Genomic DNA, 17,935 nt, shown 5'->3' with positions numbered 1-17,935 from the left:
TTTATTGATGTCTTTCATGCTGTGTCCATAATCACAGAAGTTTGGTTTTTTTTTATTTTCAGAGCCTTCTATTTATATCTTGGCATCTAAAAATATAAATTGTGCATACTAATTTTTTTTACCGTTATGACATATATGTGAGTCCCAGATGAACACAGATATGTTCCTTTTGTCTTTGCTCACACTCTTTTCCTTCTTATTCTCTTTTTCATGATATCACCTAATGCAACTTATCACTGGATTTGTACTTTTCATGAGCAAAAGGATTACTGCCATTAGTAAGCGAAGAATTGCTTATCCTTTTGATGCAGCTAAGTTTCAGTTTTGTTGCATAGCATTTTGTTGATTTTTGTTTGCCTTTTTTTTAGCAATGGTATTGTCAATGAATTGTCTTCATTGACCCTTTGGTATCCTCTTACCTTTTATTATAAATGATCAACTAGCAAATTCCCAGGATTGATATCTGATCAATCGTCGAAGATTTTACCGGCAGGGACAAACGGACCTACAGCAGTATAAATTTCTTGGGTCTGAAACGCATTTCTGTATTTACTTTAATCAGGAACGTTCAAACCCAACATTTGAAAGTGGGAGATGTATAAATATGTAGAAACTTTGGAAGCTATAGTACCAAAAGGGACATCAAAAGAATAGCCAAAATCATCTAAGGTCAACTTTGCCTAGGAAAGTTGGATCCTTAGTTTCATCAGAAGTGTTATCGACCCAGTGGTTGTAAATGAAAATATCACATAAATTCGTGCGTCCACAGGAACTCTCAAAAATATCTAAAACGTTACGAGCTATATGACCAAAAGGGACCTTAACAAGTTTAGTCATATTCATCAAGGTAAACTGGAGTCTTATTTTTTGCAGGATTTATGTGATCATTCCCGATTTTGTGATGGTGCATAATTCTAAATTGAAGACATATCATGAAACTAATTATATGCTTTACTAGTAACAAAAACTTTATACATCATTTTAATCATCTACTGCCAACTTTTGACATGTTATTTGCCCTTAGATTAAGAAATTATTGTTCGAACAGCTACTTTATTTTAGATATACACATGCATATAGGGCCTTTGTAAATTAAAATTTATATTAAATTACTATTTATGAATTTATGAGAAAAAGTGATATATCAAATTTAAGCATTTTATTAAGAATTATGAAAGTATTTTATCAGTATCTTATGCTTGTATAAGATATTGACTACTTTTTGTTAAAATGTGTATTGATATCGAAGTTGATTCTCACACTTTTTTTTGAAATGCTAATTATTCCAATTCTTTCCTAAGGCAAGTTAGAGTACTGTTACAATACAATGATAGACAACTGTCATTTTTTACAAACAATTCCACTCAAAGGTGGGAGTATTAATCGGAATCACCTCCACTTTAATGCCAATCTTAATTGACCACATTTAATATCTGACTTGTATTACATAATTGAATAGACACTTTAATATATACAGCTCAATATTGATCTTCATACACACAATATTGACCTCAATATTATACTTTTAATCACTTTTGATCTACATACAATACATACAATTATATAGTATAAAAAAAACAATACATGATACTAAGATAAGTTCGAAAAATTGCATACCTATGTTTAAACATAGAAATACTTCCAAACGCAGCCATTTACAAGTAAATTTAGGTCGACAAGTTGTTTTATCAACAAAAAACATTTATCCTTCTGAATTTAATGCAAGAGTGATATATCGAGGTTTTTTTGTTCACCATAATATCTGAGAATATAATTTGAAATTATGCACACAAATCGTCCAGTCTTTTCACCAGTGATTTCAAACACTTTGAATTGATTACCTTCGAAGAAGTACACCTTTGCCTGAGAATCTCATGAATTGAAGGGGTGATTTTAAATAGGAAAAATAACACTGGTAATTTTTTAGTGAAATAATGATAAAAATAATAACGTTCTATGTTTCAATCCTTCTGTTGTCTTTTTTTTTTTAAACTTATGATTTTAGATTGTGCCTTGGATTCTTCTCCATTAAAAGTGTTTAAACACAAGTTAACTGTTTTTGGCGAAAATCACTTATCCAAATTGGTGATGGTTGTCTAATAAAGGTCTTACAGGGGTTGGTACAGTACATAGAAAAAATATTGAAAAAGATGTCAGAAAAATGTCAGACTAGCCGTAGCTAAATATATTACAGGATCAATGGACCGAGTGCTTTGATTGGAATAATTTCCCAATTGATCATCGGAGAATTTATAAAAAGTATGTAATTAATCCATGTCAGTACCGAAACATTGACTACTGAGCTGATTACACCCTCAATGATGATTAAGAGTCAAAATTAGAGGGATTCTAGATAAAAAGATCTATTAAATTGTTTTTGATACGTCTAGCTAGTTGGATTATGTGATTATTTAACAGTATATCTCTTATATAAGTATTCATCCATGTATACTAAAAAAAAGTACCATAGTAATTCAGAAAATTTTGCCTCTCTTGAGGTTAAGGCAATTGGCTCTATTCAATTCGATATAGTCGAGCATTTGGTTTCGTCAGGTTTTATACGGACTTCCCCTTGTGTGAATTTATATCTGATATCGGATTTTTTTATAATACTTTTATTTCCTAAGCTTAGGCTTAAAAGTTGAAAGCAAGGCATCAGTATGTCAGTATTCACCTCTGAAGCTAACAAAACCTTTAAATAGACCTTTTAAGAAGGGATATAGTTACGATACTGTTGTCAGGTCATTAAAGATTGCATATTTTGGCGTTAATATTGATTCACTTATAGGGTCTTTGCATCGGTACTAAACACATGTATTTAAAAACCAGTTGTTGGCAAAACACGGGTTATGTTCTTCTCATATATGTTATGATGGTATGATACTATACCCCTAACGGGAAGGATTGTGCCTGATATTCATATGATGAAGACATAATCTTTCAATCAGTTTAATTGAAGTCTGGAGCTGGCATGTCAGTTAACTGCTAGTAGTCTGTTGTTATTTATGTATTATTGTCATTTTGTTTATTTTCTTTGGTTACATCTTCTGACATCAGACTCGGACTTCTCTTGAACTGAATTTAATGTGCGTATTGTTATGCGTTTACTTTTCTACATTGGCTAGAGGTATAGGGGGAGGGTTGAGATCTCATAAACATGTTTAACCCCGCCGCATTTTTGCGCCTGTCCCAAGTCAGGAGCCTCTAGCCTTTGTCAGTCTTGTATTATTTTTAATTTTAGTTTCTTGTGTGCAATTTGGAGTTTAGTATGGCGTTCATTATCACTGAACTAGTATATATATTTGTTTAGGGGCCAGCTGAAGGACGCCTCCGGGTGCGGGAATATCTCGCTGCATTGAAGACCTGTTGGTGACCTTCTGCTGTTGTCTGTTCTATGGTCGGATTGTTGTCTCTTTGACACAATCCCCATTTCCATTCTCAATTTTATCTCCCAGATGTTTTAATGGGAAAAGATTCTGAATGCGTTTAGTGACATTTAGGATTGCGATTTTCATTTTTTTTATTTAATCATTCCTGTTAAAGGTATATCCAGAAAAACGCTTCGGACGCACCAAACATCTAAAGTAATATTCCAATCTTCTAGTTCCGTGACAAAACAGCCGCTGGTGGACTGTTACATGAGTTATTCCCCGATGTTATCACCAATTAGTTGCCAGTGCCTCGCCACTGACATGATTTATAACATGCATTTCTTAAACTATCCGTTGATAACTTCAATAATTATTAAACAACCATAGATCCAACTCTCTCAGGCAACGTTGACCCTATATAGTTTTTGGATATCCTGTTTATGTTACTAGTGGTCTTATAGCTGGTCACGTATTTGTATAGTATATTCCCGGTTTACTTATCTTTAGTCTTGAGTATTCCTGAGAAACGCACATCCAGAAAAGCTCATTCAGACGCAATAGAAATACAGGGTTATTTTCATTTCATAATTCTTTGCAAAAGAAAGGCGAAAGATACCAAAGGGACATTCAAACTCATAAGTAGAAAATAAACTGACAACGCCATGGCTAAAAAAAGAAGACAAACAGACAATCAACAGTACACAAAACAAAACAGTATTTAAAAAAACTAAAAACTGAGCAACATGAACCCCACCAAAAACTGGAGGTGATCTCAGGTGCTCCGGAAGGGTAACCAGATCCTGCACCACATGTGGCACCCGTCGTGTTGCTCATGTTAGTACAAACTGGTAATAATTCTAATTAGGTAGGTCAAATTCGGGGAAAAGGGGACGGGATTGTAGTTACGACAACTGGAACATATCCGCTGTTATCTGTGGAACGGATATTCCATAACGGTCAACCAACCCATGATGGCGTCTTTAAAATTTACGAAGTGATGACTTCAACTTCACCACTTGGAACTCTTGGTTTAATAGCTTCCTTGTTAGCATCAACCCTTTATCAAGGAAATCATGATAGGAAATACAAGCCCTGAAATATCGTATCAACTGGGAGATCTATACTCCGTATGCAGGCGCTGCTGGAATGTTGCATAAAAATGGAAAGTTCACAATTGGGAAGCTGAAATCATCTCTTCTGTCGTAAAGTTTTGTTTTCAAACGACCCTCATTGTCAATTTATAGATGTAAGTCAAGATATGAGGCAGACTTAACTGTTGTATCCTTTATCTCAAGTTCGATGGGATAGATGCGTTCAACATAGTTACTAAATTTAGTGAGGGAACATCATCACATCTTGTTATGAATAGATAATTTCGGAAACCTTCATAATTTGTTGACAAACTGCTAATATGGTTTATTATCTAACTTTTAAGGTCGGTACACACGATTCGATTTGCAATATAAGATCTGTATCATAAGGTTTTGTCCAATAAGACTCTTTTGTTCACATCAGCTAAGATAAATCTTATCAGATTGTAAACAAATAATGATATCCTTCGTACTCCCCCGCCAAATGGTGTCAACAATGGAAGACGAAGTGTTTTAAATAGTGTCTAATATTTTGATATGAAGATTGAAAGAAGGAAAGTTAAAAAAACAACATATTCATGTATGATAAAACAGATATTTATTTAGTGCATATCATGCATTAGAAGGGAAAACTTAAAGTTGCATAACAAATTATTGTGGTAGTTTTTACCTAAAATCCTCTTCCCCAAAACATAAAGTTTTTCCACATCCTTTTTTGTGAGTTAAACTATTTTTGCAAGAACAACCTGCATTTCTTATTTATTGTACACGTACATACAAATGACCCCAACATGGACTAATTTGATTCGACAAAGATAAATGTTCAGTTAAGGTTTGTATTCAAAATAGAACAAAATTTTCTCTATTATTGATACATTTTTATAAGATTCTAAAAATCTTACAATATAATGTATTAAGAAAAACACACTGTAAGATTTTGTTATATAATTACAGTGATTATGTAATAAAATTTTTGTCAAATCTGAAAATCGATGGACAGTCCGACTGAATAATAAATGAAATGTCTGGGGATTCCATTATGGTTGCAGATGTTAATAATAGCTATCGGAGGAAGTAGAATTAATTGTATTACACTCTCAGTATGATATCATAACTTAATGTGACATAATAACAGAGTCTCTCATTACCATGCCCTGTGTTAATTATGATGCATGATCCTTTTGGGACGAGTGATTGATTGTGTCGTGTGGATGGAAGATTTTATTCTATCTAATTATATTGAAACATTATGAATGGAATAGTTTCTCAGAAATTGTCTTTAAATGTACTAGTATTTGTATACCTATAAATATATATAAATAAAAATGTAAGGCACCGACAATTGATCTTTTGTGGGGAAAGGGATTGGGCATTATTTTTCTAGGGACAAACAATTTTTTCAACTTTAATCAAAATCTTAGTTTTTTTTCAATAACATAATGGAACAAGAAAAGTTTTTTGAACATCAAGGCTTTTTATTTTGGTTTTGTTCGCTAATTTTTGATAGAAATAAAACATTTTTGGTTCAATTTCCTACTGATTCAAACCAATTTTTTAAATTAAAAATAAACATTTGTTCTGATTTCTTTTGTTTTTGGTGTATTTGATATCATAAATAATAGACCATAAAAATACTATATGAACATGAAAGAGAGGTGGTATGGTTGCCATCGAGACAAGTATCTACTAGAGACCAAATATACTAAAGGTCTTTATGTGGCCTTCAAAAATAAGATACCCATACCGTATTAAACATGTTGAAAGATAGAAAACGCTCCGGAATGACAAAATGTGTAAAAGAAAACGAACGGTGTGATAAGTGCTAAAACAATAGATGAAAAATAGATACGACAGACTACAATCTACGACAACTACTAAATTACATGCTCCAGATTTGGGACAGGTGTGAAGAATTGGGCGGGATTGAACGTATTTGTGAGCGATCAAACCTTCTTCTAACTAAACATTATTTCCTTTCTGAAGCTAAAATACCCGATCACTGTATTTAAAGGAACAATAAAAGAATCAACCAGACATAACAACCGCATAATGCATTGTGTTACTTCTAGATAAAGTCTAAAATAAAACTCTAGATGATAACGAGTAGAATATGTACTGCCCAAATAAAATTTATACATTCTAATGAGACAATCTAATAATCAGTAAAATTGTAATGTTCTTCCTTAAAAATATTCGACAATAATCCTTATGTCTTTTGTTGAGACTTTAACAGAAGTATCTATATTCCATATTTGATTGTAACAGTTACACAAAAAAATCAAGTACGAAGTACAGGCTAACATTTAATATATGCAACGAGACATACCCTATGAAGTGTACCATTACACGAAAAAATCAAATACGAAGGACAGGCAAAGATTATATATATGCAACGCTGCATACCCTATGAAGTGTACAACTACACGAAAAAATCAAATACGAAGGGCAGGCAAACATTATATATATATGCAACGCTGCATACCTTATGAAGTGTACAATTACACGAAAACATCAAATACGAAGGACCGGCAAACATTATATATATATGCAACGCTGCATACCCTATGAAGTGTACAATAACACGAAAAAATCAAATACGAAGGACCGGCAAACATTATATATATGCAACGCTGCATACCCTATGAAGTGTACAATTACACGAAAAAAATCAAATACGAAGGACAGGCAAACATTATATATATGCAACGCTGCATACTCTATGAAGTGTACAATTACACGAAAAAATCAAATACGAAGGACCGGAAAACATTATATATATGCAACGCTGCATACCCTATGAGGTGTACAATTACACGAAAAAATCAAATACGAAGGACTGGCAAACATTATATATATGCAACGCTGCATACCGTATGAAGTGTACAATTACACAAAAAAATCAAATACGAAAGACAGGCAAATATTACATATATATGCAACGCTGCAGACCCTATGAAGTGTACAATTACACGAAAGAATCAAATACGAAGGACAGGCAAACATTTTATATATGCAAAGCTGCATACCCTATGAAGTGTACAATTATCAATTGGTTTGATAAGCATTTGTTTGCATACGTGTCAAATTTAAATGATTGTAAAATTTTCATTTCATAAACACTTTAACAAATGAATACAGATATAAGAAATTGGTTAAAAATGTTACAGAATTTTATCTCCAAATAGACAGTTATATCGTGAAAGTATCATTACCATTCCTATAATTTGATAAATATAGATTCTTACATTGATACCAGTGGATTATCGGATTTATCCAATCGAGATAGTTTAATTATTAAATTTCAAGTCCGAGCCTCGGCGAGGACTTTAAAATTATAATTTAACTATCGAGATTGGATAAAATCCGATAATCCACGAGTAACTATGTAAGAATCTGTTTCTCTAATGATTAAAAAATAAATTTTCCTTTTTGCTAAACTAAAATCCCCTTCGAGTGCCTTCCACTTTCCATAAAGTTGTCAATTTCATTAACACCTGTTAGCATATTTTGATACACCCAGTGAGCTGAGAAAGGTTATGACCCTTAAACTCATCCAATCATCTTCTGAGATCACTGGCAACCACACGTTGATTAATTTTTTTTATACAATGGGTTCGGAAAGGGTTAAATTTCCATAGAATTAGAAAAATAGTGGTACAATACCGATAATGAGCAAGTTTACTGTTGTTTACAGGATCATATTATCGTTAAAGCAAATAAGTCAATGCAATGTCCTTCGCATCTTTCTTTTAGGCTTTACAGACCTATTAAAGTAGATTATGACTGTACACTTTTGATCAAATCATTGCGTTTCAAAATTAAGGATATTAGTATCAGTTCGATTATTTATCTATAGCTAGAAATTAAACACGATATAATGTTTCTTTTATTTTCATGTGTTTAAATCCTGTATTGCACGAGGATGGGTATTTTCTGCATTGCATGTTTATGACGTTGTATAAAATATCTTCGAGAGTACAGTCGCTGTTTTTCGAGTGTAGGACGTCATGCCACCGTGGTCATTCTGTCTATATAAGTTATCAAAAATGCCAATATTGCAAAGTTCAGCTTTTTAAACTCCTTATTTTTGTTGTGGCTTTTTGAATATTTTGATATTCCACCGACTGAGATTAAAACATGGGGTAGAGCTATCAATAATCTAGATTGATTCCGCCATTGTTCATATACATGCTCAGAGTGAGGAACCTCGTCAGTGGTTGCATGTCTTGTTATATTTTAATGTTTATTTCTATGCCGATTTAGGGAATTTGGTGGCAATGACAATCTATGATAGTCTCTGTAAGGTGTATACATTACTTGTCAAGGCTCGGGCCATTTAATACTTGGAATATTTTTAGACGTTTGTCTATATGTTGTGATGTATATGGTGACCACTAGGTGTATTTTAGTTTTTTCTGGTAATTTGGGTTGGTGCATTTTGTTTTTATTTTAATTCATATTGGTAGCACAAAATTTAAAACAATATGGATTGTATATGTACGTTAGAGAAAGGAACAAGAACATAATGGTTATCAACATGTTGAAGACATATGGGACAGACACACACACACACACCAACACACACACATAACATAATGAAAAATTGCAGATAATTTTAAATAAAAAATATACCAAAGGAGCATCCCAAAACCATCAATCGAAAGAGACAGAACACAAAAAGGCACGAACACCACCGAAAACTAGGGATGAACTCGTGCACTCTGGAAAATCACCAGTTTCTGCTCGAACAGTCACACCCGTCGTACAGTTAGTATCAATAAAATTGATTAGCAAATCATGTATACAACGAAAAGAAAAATGTCATGACCAACATTGATAAATATTGAAACAAAAGTACGGATCAACATGAAGAAGTTGGTGATTTGAATTTTCTTATATGAATGAACAGTCGGTGTTGACGATCTTGGCACAATTTACCTGTTTACTTCTGATTCAAATTCGTACCTATTATACTGTAGCTTTTTGTCTTGACATTTGGAAGCTTTGCTAACCATAACGTCAAGGTTGTGCTTTTAGTGGCAATATTTTCATGTCGGAGTTCTGACAGAAACTTTTTTTTTCAAAAAAATTCTATGCATTAATTTTCCGGAAATTGTGTCTGCAACTGACTCAATTTGACAATTATTACGTCATAGTTTTTCTACAGAAAAACTATGATTTCTGGGCTGATTGAAACTAATGACGATGGCATGGACGATGTTTGGAAATACTTTTTTCTTTGATGTGTAAAAGCTAAAAAAAACTGTAAAATAAGCAAGCCAGTCTATAGTCAGCACTGAGTGATAGTCAGTTAAGTATTAAAATTGACCAAAAAGGATGCAAATTTCTTATCTGATTGCAATAAAAGAGTCATTAAGGTATCCAATAAAGAAATAAAACAGTTATCAAATTCATCCAATCAGGCGAAGGTTACGAGGGTTATCTTCGCAAATAATGCTTTCGCTGTTGGTTTGTATTCTAATCGAACGCATGAAATATTTATCATTGATGTGGAAAGAAATACAGTGAAATCAATATAAGTTCAGTGCAGATCATCGTTTAATTGCGTTGTTTACTATAACGATTTGGTAATTTTATTGAGTATCTCAGCAATTCAGATTATTGCATAAGTGGAACGGTTTAAAGATCGGGGAATATGGTAATGTTCCCAAAGAAACAAATGCTTTCTATAAATACTTAGAGCAGCTTTACTGAAACAGATTATTATTATTATTATTATTATACCTTACATATATTTCAAACAATTCTATTGGGTAAAACGTTATCACGTGACATGGATTAATTCAGTTAATTTTCATTCAATTGCAAGGAAGAACGAATAACCCTAAAAATTTACTCCAGCGTTGAATAATCCTATTATTCACCGGCGAATAACCTTTTTAGTTTGTTGATTTGTACTCATGAAAATGACGTCACAGACGTAAATAAACAAAATGGCAACGTTCAAGTTACAGGAAGCCCATTGATCGAGAGAAGAGGAAATAAGGCTTTTGACGTGCATCTTGTGCCGATGATATCTCTAATAACGGTCCTTTTCAGGGCCATCAATATTTTACAAAAAGAATCTACCTTTGTTGTACATACGAGAATTCTAAGACACAAGTTACATGTATTTTTGAACGTCAACTTGTGTTTGTTACTGACTCAAGAAGGGGTAAGTGCTTTTACAATGATTCAAAATGCCCTTCCACTGTTAGTTCGGTATAATAAAACAATTGTGGCCCTTTAGAAGCGATGAATATCCAAAATTGCCAACCCTTAAAAGTTATTTCACTTCGGGCTGCGCCCTCAGTGAAATAACCTTCTCGTGTTGACAATTTTGGATATTCACCTTTTCAACGGGCCATAATTGTATATTATTATATCTTACATATATTATAAACAATTCTATTGGGTGACACGTCTTCACGTGACATGGAATAATTCAGTTGATTTTCATTTAATTGCAAGGAAGGACGAATAACTCTAAAAACATTTACACCAGCGGTGAATAACTCTATTATTCACCGGCAAATAACCTTTTGGGTTTCTTGATTTGTACACGAGTTATCTCCCATGAAAATGACGTCACAGAAGTCTGTAAAAAAATGGCAACATTCAGGTTACAGGAAGCCCATCGAGTGACGAGGAAACAAGTCTTTTGACATGCATCTAGTTCCGATGATATCCCTTATAAACGGTTTTTCTTTTCAGGGCCATCAATATTTTACAAAAAGATTCTTCCTTTGTTGTACATACTAGTACGAGAAATTCAAAGACACAAATTTATTTTCGAACGTTAACTTGTGTTTGTTACTATATCATCGTACAGTAAGGTATAAGTTCTTTTTCAATGATTCAAAATGCCCTTCCACTGTTGGTTCGGTATAATAAAACAATTGTGGCCCCTTACAAGCGATGAATATCCAAAATTGTCAACCCTAAAAAATTATTTCACTTGGGGCTGTGCCCTCAGTGAAATAACCTTCTCATGTTGAAAATTTTGGATATTCACCTTTTCTACGGGCCATAATTGTATATTATTATACTGGCATATTAGGACATTCTAAGAAATAAAGAAAAGTGTCATACATTATTAAAAGGCGTTATTTTGTCAAAAACTATATCCATAATAGTCTTCTTTTCAAGTCGCCAAACATTGTCTCGTTTTGTCATCTCATTTGTAAACGTCATGTGCAGCAGACTTACTTTAAATTGTATTTTGCAGCAAACAGTAATTTTCTAAGATATGGATGTGATTAATGTATCTATTTTCAGTAAAACTGAATCAATGCCATTATTTGTTTTATCGGAACTATTTTGAAATTTGTCAGATTTTGTTACATACGACATTATCATGTTGTCACTGTGACATCTTGATGAATTTTATACATGGACTTATTTTTGCACTCAGAAATTTTTTTTGAAAAACTGAGAATTAATAGTTTGCTGTGGTGTCTAGGGGCAGAAACTGATATGCCAATGTACATTTTCAACACTATGTACAAAGTTTCAGGCTACGTTGTCGCTGTTCCACCTTTTCCGGTTTTTGATTTCCCCACCAAATTCTATTGTGATATAAATTCCTATTTACTTTATTTGTTTTAAAAAGTATTATTCTCAGAGAACGAACGAGTGCATACTTTCTGTTGGTGTAGAATAGGGTTTTACAATTCCCAGTTCTAGACCATAAAACGACAAACCTGAATAAAATGTTTATTATAAATACAATTGCACGGTTTTTCTTATCTTAAAATGGTACATATACTATTAAATGTGGATACGGTTTACGGAATATAATTTGTACAGATGTTGGATGTAATCGAGAGCAGCATTATGAAGATTGATCCAAACAATTCGCGTTGAACGCCATGTACTGATGACATTGTTAGCTTGGCACTGTTACTTCTGAATGATGAATGGATACCTTGAAGACCTTTCAGTTATATAAAGAAAACGGTTGTGCAAACACATAGTTAGTTTCTTACTCTTCATGCTAACAGTTCAGCGCTTTGGCCTTTTTATCCTGGCGAGACAATCCAGAAACCACAACGTGCAGATATTTTAGATAATAAAATAACTTCGGTAATTAATACAATTGTGTCTCTTTATTTTAGTAATCCCATTTGCTGTTTAAGTTTTTTCTTTGCATTTCAGGTTACTTTGATCTCATTTCTATCAAATATACCTTCAGTTCAAAATCAGATGTTATCAGATAATTGAAGACTTACACTATGATGGGATATAAAATAGACTTAGATTAGACTTACATTTGATACAACTGATTAATTTTGGTTTCGCATCTTCTTTTTCATCAGTTTTCCCATTATATTTCATTTTTATAGGCTTAAATTGAAGATTTGGAAAGGATATGATAATTGCATCTGTAACGAAAATTCAAAACGGAAAGTCCCTTATCAAATGGCAAAGTCAAAGCTCAAACACATTGAACGAATCGAAAACTAATGTCATATTCCTGACATTGTACAGAAATTTTCTTATGTAAAAAATGGTGGATTAAACCTGGTTTTATAGCAAGCTAAATCTCTCACTTGCATGACAGTCGCATAAAATTCCATTATATTGACAACAATATGTGAATAAAACAAACAGACATAATAGGTAAAAATGTCAAAAATAGGAGTACAGCAGTCAACATTGTGTTATAATCTTAATCACTATAAAAACAAAGAAATATGTCAACAAAGAAAAACAAAATAGCATATAGACAAAGCACATAAGCAAAAATGAAAGACAGGAATACAAAAAAATGGCCATAGCACAATAACACAATGGCGGGATGGATAAGTACCGAGCCATGCCAAAAGGATATTACCAAAAATGGACTAAACAGTTCAGGTTAAATAATTTACAAAGACAAATAAAAGAACACTATAACACGTAATTAAGATGATGAACAACGTCAGTACCTAGAATCTATATTTCAAGACCATCAAATATGTTTGTGAAGTTGATACGGAATATTTATCAACAAGGTCTTAGTATCTTCCGATGAATTTTTTTTTTAGAAAAAGGACGAGACGTAATTAACCTTCACTAAACTTGATGATATGCTTGACAAAGATACAATGATGAACTTTATTAAATATTGATCAAGGATAGAGGTTAAACTAAACATCATAGGATGGAATAATTATAAAATTTAACAACAAGACGGAAACTTTGCATTACTGTTTTCGTACGCAGTCACCAGAGATTAATGCATTTATACTAGACATAATATTCAGAAGACGGTTCCTTTAAGACAAAAAGGACAAACGAATGGATTGTCTACTTGAAATATTTTAAACGATGTCTTTAAAATGCATGCTTGTCAGTGTCACACACATATTAAAGATTTTTAAGTTTCTAAATAACGTCCTTTTCAATAATTTTTTTAACAAATGCACATTACTGAATGTATCTACAGCAACGCTATATATTTATAGCAATCTATCGATGAAATATTCATGGACAGCTGTACCCACCAAATCGACAAAATTGGATTATCACGAATGATAATGAATCCACAGTAATATCTGTCAGGACACCACGATTTTCAATGTTTATTACGTATATGTGTATTTCTGTATATTTACCCATTATGCAGAGGGGATGGTGCATAAACTAGAGAAATCACAGTATTTTCCAAAAATTAACATCTGAACGATACCGAACGATATAATGATTTTCCGGATATTTTTTACTATAACTGACTTACATTTAAAAATTGGTTGTAGTTTTGGAGAAAATTTGCTAATTATGCTGGCTACAACAATAATGATTTTAATGTTTTAAATTAGAACTCAAAAGTAAAATTCTAAACATTTCGATGACTGCACGAGTAGCTTAATACGACAGTTTTCAAATTATTTCAGAACGGTTTCTCATTTGAATGTAAATTACAGGCGACATAACGGTGATGTTATGCAGCTGCGTTTTACATACTATCTGATTTTATGATATATACACAGTGCTTGTAGTATCGTTTTATTGCTCAACGATTTGCTTTCAAAGCTTGAATTAAATTGAAAAGATATATATTCCAAAATAAAAGCACTTTGAGTTCTGACGATAATTCTATATCTTATATGCAACCCTAAGGAGATATCTTTGATATTTGATCATAATATTGAACATGTAAAATTGCAGCCGTTTTAGAAATTTAACATATCAATAAAATAACTGACATTGCTTTTATTCATCTTTGTACATGTGCAAATAGGCTTCGTTTGATCTCTACATTAATTTGCAACTCCCTTCAAGCACATTTTATTTTGAACTCAAACAGACAATTTTGATTAATCTAAAATATGAATATGTTACCATACAACATATGAACATGATATATATATAAGACATTTATTCAATTATATTTGGGCATGTACTAAAAGGTTGAGTGGAGTGGAGTGGAGTGGTGGAGTGGAGTGTTGGAGTGCTGGAGTGGAGTGGTGGAGTGGAGTGTTGGAGTGCTGGAGTGGAGTCATGGAGTGAAAACATGGAGTTAGAAAATGGAGTGTAGTTGAGTTGTTGGGTCAATAGTTTTATAATTAAACCAATTTATAAGATATGTTTTTATAGCTTTAAAAATCATAGAATGAATTTGGATGTTTGGTCTCAACAACGTCCAACTGCATTCATGTACATTGTACCACTATAATTCACCTTGGATGTGTCATAGGTATGATTTAAGGTTATATCTCCAAACATGCAGTCTAGGTCGCACACACATTTAAAGATGTCCTGAAATGTGTAAGATGCACCACCAGGGCGTTAGCCCGATTAGGTGTATCTAATTTACACCCCAAAATATTATGATTAATGTTAAATGATAGATATCTATAACTTAGGAGGGGGCCTTTCAGCAATTTTAGCTTAGTTAACAACATTCTGGTGTAAATATATTTACTTGCAAAGCAAAGTTTAAGTTATAAACTTCAAGTATATACAAAACAACAGCATAAACAGAACAGTTCTTTGCAAGAAAAACGACACTTGGTTTCTGTATGTTTCATTTGCAAAAGATATGAATTTGCTTATTTGGTAAAAGATCTATTTATCTATGGAGATCAATATATCATTCATTTAAGTTAATTTTAAATCAGGAATAAAAAATTTGTCTGTTTGACATAAATTATATAGTTTTATTCGATGATGATCAATTAATGATTTTTTTTATACATTTCAATATTTAAGAATCTTGTCATTCACATGAAATGTAGCACATCAGATTCATGGGATAATCTTTTAAACATTTAGGTCACGTCCGAAAATTAGAATTATACTGTTATAGTAATATTATAGTAATGACAGTTTTATGGGTTCTATTGACAGGTGACGGTGGTTAGAGACATTGTCGTTATCTATTTTTAATTGGAAGAAACAAAATATTTTAAAAAGTACAGTCATTAAATTAACATGATAAAATCAAAGTGAAAATGTTGATTGATAATTAAGTTTTATTATATATTGGTCCCTTGTTAACAAAAATATTAATAATTTTAATATCTTTATTGACTAGATGAATTTTCAGTCACTAGTTATCAAATATTATTAAAAAAATGAAAACAATACGTTACATAAATTTCATGCGTCCAAAGCTCTTTTCTGCTTCTGTTCGACTCTGACAGACTTTGCAGGGAATAAGACATACATTTTTTTAACTAGGGGCTAAACCTGCCACAATGTGAAAATTAACAAAAGCACTATGGGCATTTCAATAAAAGTTTTGTGAGCACGTCCAAAATTTTAGTACCATAGGCTACTGGGCCCTTGTTAATCCTTTTCCCTGCTTAGTATATCGTATTAAATACATTTTGTCAATGTTCAAGTTTATTATTTCCATAAAATTATAAGAATTGGAAGAGCAATAAAATACACAATATTGAAGTTTCAGATATCATACATAATTATATGTAGATTATTACAAGAAATATATTTCATGAATTAATTTGTATAACTTATGGGTGTTGTTATTGTTTCAATTGAAAGTGTCTAGAGACAATTGAATGCAGACGTTTTCGTTCACTGATATTTGAAACAATGATGGGTTTTTCATTTCATCAGATAATTATTTACCCTTCAAGGTGAATTGATTGATGCATTTTAATTGTTTGTGATGAGACATTATATAATAATTAAGATAAACAAAGTCCAGAAAAAACTGCCATTAGAAATACACTACAATTCCGAACAGTAAAAATTATTACTAGCTTAACAATATCATCACACCTCTAACTGAGCTGTCATAAAATGCTACCCAAAACATTGTCCAACTTTGATGAATAATCAGATATGACAAATGAAATAAGATAAAATCATCGTGTTTTGCAATTTCAATAAAAAAGAAGAAAAAAAAACCAATTATAAATGATTTTCATTTGAGATTTTCATTTGAATTCGTTAACAATTTCATTTGATATGAAGTGTGATTGATTTATGGATTCGTTCAATATTTAACCAAAATCCTTTACTCCTCTCCACTCCATTTCCTAACTCCATGTGTTCACTCTATGACTCCACTCCAACACTCCACCACTCCACTCCAACACTCCACTCCACTCCACTCAACGTTATAGTACATGCCTTATATTTGGCACCCAAAAAATGGGTAAAAAGAAGAAAGTTATAATTTAAAGCAGATAAAAGTAATAGGCCCTGATTTACAATGCATTGCAGAAAACACTTGCTAATTACTCCAAATTAATAGTATGATTAAACATTAAATACAGTGATTAACTAATACAATGATTAAAATAAGTTGAACAATAAAATTTAATCATTGTATTTACTCATTATTCGATTAACTTTTAACAACTAGTTAAAATTAATCATAATATTAGTAACAACAGACCCCAGCTGTTTAAGTGAAAATGTTAAAAATCAGTATACTGTCATTCGAAAAAAACATGACAAGGTGTCATAATTCATTTTAGTATTCGTGTTCAAAGAACTAGATAAATTACATAATTTGTCATTGTCACAGCTGCTGATACGAATTCGAAATTGCCTCGACATACATTTCTTTTTGAAGCGTTTCAGACGTAAGGTAGTGTAAAAGTGTCGCCATAGCGAGAGTTTAGTCCGAAATAAAGATACCACCTGTAAACAACACGAGGGATAGGAATAAACGACGATGAGACGGCAAACCAACGACAAGTTAATGAAAATAAAAACAAAACATTGAGATTATCGTATGGTTTTAAAGATGCACAAGTGCAAATTTATATTCCAATCTGAAAATCATCCGAGCATCAGACAAGCTGTCAATGAATTTAACAAACAATATCCAAGTTTGACACCGACACATAATTAAAAAACACATATTATTTATAATAAAAGCAAGATAATATCAATTCACTGACACAGAAGCCTTTACACGGTAGATTTACCCCAGCATCAGACAAGTTGTAAATGAATTTAACAAACAATATCCAAGTTTGACACCGACACATAATTAAAAAAAACACATAT

General features: G+C 32.2%; 1 protein-coding gene across 1 annotated transcript in view; it reads left to right on the top strand.

Annotated features, from left to right (window-relative positions):
* LOC127700652 (plexin-A4-like) overlaps positions 1-17,935 on the top strand; it is a 254,130-nt gene that overhangs the window by 171,375 nt on the left and 64,820 nt on the right. The window lies entirely within an intron of this gene.

Source organism: Mytilus californianus, unplaced genomic scaffold, assembly GCF_021869535.1.
Source record: "Mytilus californianus isolate M0D057914Y unplaced genomic scaffold, xbMytCali1.0.p SCAF_1, whole genome shotgun sequence".
In the NCBI taxonomy this organism is placed as follows: Eukaryota; Metazoa; Mollusca; class Bivalvia; order Mytilida; family Mytilidae; genus Mytilus; species Mytilus californianus.
The sequence above is the reverse complement of the archived record's forward strand: the minus strand, read 5'-3'. Positions and strand labels throughout refer to the sequence as shown.